Genomic DNA, 5,830 nt, shown 5'->3' with positions numbered 1-5,830 from the left:
CTCCTGCCCTGCAGAGGAGGGCTGGGGAGCTGAAGCCGGGCAGGGAGGGGAGGAGGGAACGGTGGGAAGGCAAATTTTGCTCCAATGGATCTTCAGCAGCAGCAGTTCTCCGCACAGAGTTCTGCCCTCCAGACCTGGGGCAAGGTAGGATCCCTTGTTTTATTACTTTTAGTTGGCAAATACACAAAGTTGTGCATTTTTCATCCACTTGTGCTTGGCAAGTGAGACCTACCCTGGTGCACTGGGACTCCTGGTTTTGCTAAAAGGATAACAACGGAAAAAACTCCAATTTCTGCCCAGTGCTCTTGACACCCACCACCAGAACTCCAAAGAATGGCTTGCTGAGCTCTCAGATGCTCTGAGGGAAAATCCTTCAGGAAAAGGAGGTGTTAAGGGCTGGGTTGGACGGGGCTCTGAGCAGCCTGGGATGGCGGAAGGTGTTGGAATGGGACAATCTTTAAGACCCCTTCCAAAGCAAACCGTTCTATGAAAAGCCATCAAGAGCTGGTTTTGGTAGTGATGAATTTCAAGGTATGGAGTATGAGATGGATAAGAAAACCTGAAGCAGTGCAGAGCTGGCCAGAGTCCCATTTGCAAATCTGTAGTTGCAGTGATTTGGTTTGAACTCGAGTGGAACTTCAACACTGAGCAGGGAAAGCTGCTTTTGTGAGATATTCAACACAGAGGCTGTGCTGGGCTCAGGAATGGGCCTGGAAACAAGGACCAGGAGCTTTGACACTCGCTGAGTGGGAGAGCTCAGCAGCAGGGTGGGAGGGAGCCGGTGGCCGTGCTCTGTGTTTGTAGGAAAAGCCATCAGCAAGTGCTTCCTGAATGCTTTTCAAATCAGTCAGAGAGAAGGGGCCGGGGAAAAGAAGGATTAGGCTGGCGGCTGAGGAATAATACAGGACAATAAATTCTCGAAATCTGCTACTAAATCTATCAAGGCGAATAATACATCCCGATGGGAGGAAGACATTATTTGTTTTTTTGTTTTAAATTTGCCAGATCTCCTTTTTTTTTGCATTTGTCTCAGGGAGGTGAGGACTTTGAAAAGGCAATTACAACTGGTGAGTGATTAGTGTTAGATGTGACACATTTATGCATCAAATATTTAACTGCATTAACCTTCAAGGAATTTACACTGACACCTTGAAAGATCTATCCTGTGCTCAGCCTGAAAAATCTGAATTCTCCCTCAACTTCCATCTTATTTACATTAATTTTGTTACAAAATAAATGAGTCTAAAATATTGATGGAGTTTTTCCAGGTTCTGAAGGTGGTGTGGCAGGAGAGTTGGAGGGAAGCAGGCACAACTGGGGATTCTTTAGGGAGAGGTTTTTGAGGGAACGCAGTGGTGCAAGCGCACTGAAATGAGGTTATTTTCTGGTTTCTTCCCTGGCTGTCCCATCCTGGAGGGAAGATGACTGAAAGGGATGAGGTTACACAGCTCGTTTATCCACTTTAGGGTTTAATTTCCTGCTAATAAGGTATTTAAACCTTCCAGAAAGCAGCTTGTGGTCTTTGTAGACTTTTAATCTTTACACATTATGCAGAAAGGAAGTACATGCTCACAGAGGGTTCTTACTGGGGATTTTCAGGAAATATTCAGGTTATTAAAGAGCTCCTCGTGCTGCTCCTCTCCAGTTCCCAGCAGTGTGGTCTCTGCCTGGTGTATCCAAATTTCCACGTGGTTCCCCAGCTCTGGCAGTGGGAAGCAGCTCCTCTGGTGCCGGTTCAGCTCCATGTCTCTTGTGCTTCACTCCACTGAAATCTGGTTAGGTACGAGACAGACTCCGGTGGAATGAAGGACAACAGAACCCATGGATCGTCCTCATTTCCCTCGGGAAAACGCGGGCGAGGTTTTGGGGTGCTAAGGTGCCTTTAGGGACGCCCGCTGGGTCACCTGCGATGTTCGGGCGTGTGTGGGAGGTGTGAACTTGGTGCTTGGAGGGATTCTCTGGGCTGAAATCATCCTTTTCCTTTCCCCCCACCATATCCGTGTTTTTCACCTCTGTAACTTTAGCCTGGAACAAAGCAGCCACTTTGGACACTTAGTCCTGTTAATTGTGGGAACAACCGAGCCAAGGATGTGGCAACCTCGTCTTTGGAAGGCCTTTAAGGCACCAGGAGCTTCTGCAAAGCAAATGCTCAAGGCTTTTTTTGTCTTTTATGGCTTTTACAAGGGAGCTGCGACCAGATAATGGCCACGGCCTTAAACCCTGAACTTACAAAACCCGGGGAATGCCTGGAGGCGATTTTCCTCAAAGTGCCGGTCCTTTTTAGAGACCTCTGGCCATACTGGGAGTGCGTTAAGGAACTGCTTCCCTTTAGCCGTGACAGGGGAGAGATAATCCCATTTAGTCCCGGCCCCAGGATGTGGGAACTGGGGTTTGCTCCCTTCAGGTGCTTCGTGAAGCCCGGGCAGAGCAGGGAACTCATCCCCTGTCCCAGCGTGGCACTGCCAGGCTGCCCCTGCTCATCCCTTCTGTGAGATGGATCATGGATATCATGGATATCATGGGATTGCCCTGTGGCACCATGATGATTTAAATAGTTTAAAACCCTCTAAAGGGTATTCAGCCTCTTCCTGAAAGCTTCCAATCTGTGAAAGAGAAAAGTAATGAAAATTAAGACTGTTAGGAATATTCCACCTTCAAAATCCAACCCATCCCTACATCTGTGCAATAAAGACATTTCTGAGATTCCTGTAAAGGAATCTGTAGGTTGAAATATTTTACTTTATGGATATGTCCAGGATTTATCTATAAAATTAACAAATCAGAACATAATGCATATCCTTAGCATCGCATGTTGCTTCTCCTCTAAATAACTGAAAACAGTAAGACAAATCTACCTCGAAACACACAAATCCCATGAATGAAATGAAAATTCACCACATCCCAGCAAGGAATTGCAAATGGTGTTTCCAGTTTGGGTGGCTTTTCCAAATTAAGGTCCCAACTCCTTCCTCCTTAATGCCTGGGAAAACTGGGGCTTTCAGAAGGGTCCAGTTCTGACTTTTGGCAAACCTCCCACGCACTTGGATAACTTTAGATTTCAAATTTTAATTTGCTTGCACTTTGCAGCTTGGGAAAAGAGAGCTTAAAGTGCAAAACTTGCCTTGGAGGTGAACTGAAATGTTTGCCTGCACTTAAATTAAAAAAAAAAAAACAACCCCGAAAACCAACCAAAAACCCAACCCACAAACCCCCAGTGCGGAGGTGCTGATGGACGATTTAAGAGAACAAATAGTTCAGGGTGTTTCTCTCTCTCTCCTGCTTTTAAATCGAAACCTGCTGCTGCCCTGAAGCCTCTCCCTTGGTTTTGTCAGGACTTGTTAAAAGCTTCTGGGTAAGCCCTGAGAAAGGGTGGCCTAGGCAGGAACCCATCAACTGAAATTCCTCAGTGCAATCCTGGCTTATTTGAAATGCCTTTTATCAGGCAAGTTAGGACGGGTTCAGCCCCGAAAATGCCTCATGCGCGGCTCCCGGCCATTAACCCCTTCCTGCGTGGGACGCACCGAGCCCAGCACAGGGAGCGAACAGCTGCAGGCTGGGTTCGGCTCCAGCTTCCTTCGGGAGCAGCTCAGATCGTTAAATCAAGGTGCTTATCAGCGAAATCTCACATTAAATAAATGGTAATAAAAACCTGAAATACGAGCTCCAGGGACCCACCTCCAACAGCTCCCCTCAACTCTGAACAGCCAATTTCAAGTGTAGGGAGTTGGGATTTTCAAATTTTTATGAGACACCCCTTGATTTTTGCTTTTCACTTGGGAGAAGTGAAGGGTCAGGCTGCAGCTCCCCCTGAACAGCAGCAAAGGTCGGCTGCATCCTTCAGAAGGGGCAAACCTTTAACTAAAGGTCAGGTAAACTTGTGCTGGATGTCCCTGAACTTTAAAGTGAGCAAACGTTTCACTGTTCCTTTGTCTGTGGAGGAACCAAGCAGTCAAGGCAGATGCTCTGAGCCGGCTGCATTGGCTACACTGAAAGGGCTTTGCATGAACCCCAGGGATTGCAACCTCTGGAAATTCAGTGCCGTGCCCTCCGTGCTCTGAAAAGTGCCAGGAACTCCCCATCCTGGAGAGAAAATATAAAATAATTCCTGTCCCTGTAATATTGGCTCAGCTCTGACACTGGGACTTCCAGAGGCAGCACTTCCACAGCCCCAGCCTGATCCAGCTGTTGTGTCCCACAAGAACCTTTGGGCTGTTCCTGCTCAAGGCTCATTCAGGGGGTTCCTGCCTTTCTCAGGTGTTACCCTCACATTTTCCATATGTTTTGCTTTCAACTGGCTGCTATTTCTTTCAAAAGGGAAATTCCTCTTGGTTTTGAGGAAGTTTTACCCCATAATAATCAGCTACATTTGAAATTGGCTTTACCCCTGTCCATTGCACGTGGAGAGGAACCTGATTGTTCAGCAGCAGCTGAAGCCAAAGCTCCTGGTTCTCTCTTGGAAAAGTGAGAGAAGGCCTTCGGACACTTTTGCTGGTACACAACAGCCGACACAAGGCATCCACAGAAAGGGGAAGATGCAGCCTGAGCCCCCTGGTCCCTTTGATCCCAGAGATCAGGAGGGAGCTCACCCAAGCTAAGCTTCAGCATCTTATAACACCACATCACAATGACTTTGGGACCTCAGAGACCTGTGCAAACTCAAAGCAAGTTAAAATTGTCTCCATAAGACAAATTAACAAATGTGACTGTTTTCTAAAATATTTCACTTCTTGGGATATCACTGGATAGGAAACAATTTTAAGTGATTCACAGAAAAATCAACAGAAGAATCAACTGATGAAAATTAAGCTAAATCCTTACAAGTGGTGGCCTGGAGAGCAGCTCAGATCTGGTGTTTGTTGCACCAGTGCGAGTCCAGAGGGACTGCAAGGTTCTGATTGAGTCAGACTGTTCTGAAACCAACCTCCACACTCTCGGTGGTTTGGGAAATACCTCCCCAAGTGCCATCAGCTGCTGCTTCCAGTAACTTTGCTATCACTTACGACTTGAAACATCCCAGGAGCTGTTTAAGAAGTTCTCATTTTTCCTTTTAGAAGCCATGTCCTGGCTTCAGCTCCCACGTGGCCCTGGGCAGCTGTGTTGGTGTTTGTAGGGAATGAGCTGCACTGCTGCCACAGGAATGGGATTAATTAGAACACCTCGTTAAAGCATCCTGTGTCTCCACTCCCCAAACCCCCATCTCTACACAGGTGGCTCCCAGACCCTGCCCCACTTTTACCCAACCCCTCCGGACACGTGGATGGAGCAGCCACTCACTCACCTGGCTCTGGTGAACAGGTCCCAATCCCATCCCGCGGCCGCTCCACTCAACTTTGAACCAAAACAACAAAAACAGGCTAAGGAGGCAAGAGACTCAGCTAGAACAGTGGGCGAGTAAGGAAACTGAGGGGTTCTTTCTTTCTTTCTTTCTTTCCATGTTTGGAGCAGACTCGGGGGGCGGGGACCCAGGACAGCGCGGTCCCAGCCCCTCCCGGCGGCCGCAGGTGCGGCTTTATCCCCGCGCTCACCTGCGGCCGCAGCCAATGGAGCTCCCGGCTCCTCCCTGCCCGGCCCTCCCCGCACTCACAAAACCACCCAAACGGCCCCAAAACACTCCAGCCTCCTCTGCCGTTCCTCCTGCTGCGCTCCAAGGTCTTGCTTATAAACCCAATGTTAATCCAAAGTATAGGAAAAAGTGCACTTTAATTTTTGCCCCATTAATTGCCTTTTTTTAGTTGCCTTTCCATACAAGAAATATTTCATTTTGCTTTGCCAGAGCTGCTAAAGAAATGGGAAATGTGTTGGGAGAGCTGGCTCTTGAGTTGTGAGGTAG

The 5,830-nt window shown here is 47.9% G+C and overlaps 1 long non-coding RNA gene across 1 annotated transcript; it reads right to left on the bottom strand.

Annotated features, from left to right (window-relative positions):
* Positions 1-1,449: 1,449 nt before the first annotated feature.
* On the bottom strand, positions 1,450-5,493 carry LOC121657698. Its single transcript, XR_006013695.1, has 2 exons — positions 5,279-5,493; positions 1,450-2,603 (listed from the first exon to the last, which is right to left on the bottom strand). It is a non-coding gene; the product is annotated as an uncharacterized LOC121657698 (long non-coding RNA).
* Positions 5,494-5,830: the final 337 nt, after the last annotated feature.

This window comes from Corvus kubaryi, unplaced genomic scaffold, assembly GCF_017639235.1.
Source record: "Corvus kubaryi isolate FWS band 111438036 unplaced genomic scaffold, C.kubaryi_AGA036_p1.0 split1-37355, whole genome shotgun sequence".
Lineage (NCBI taxonomy): Eukaryota > Metazoa > Chordata > Aves > Passeriformes > Corvidae > Corvus > Corvus kubaryi.
This window is presented reverse-complemented; position numbering and strand designations above follow the sequence as displayed.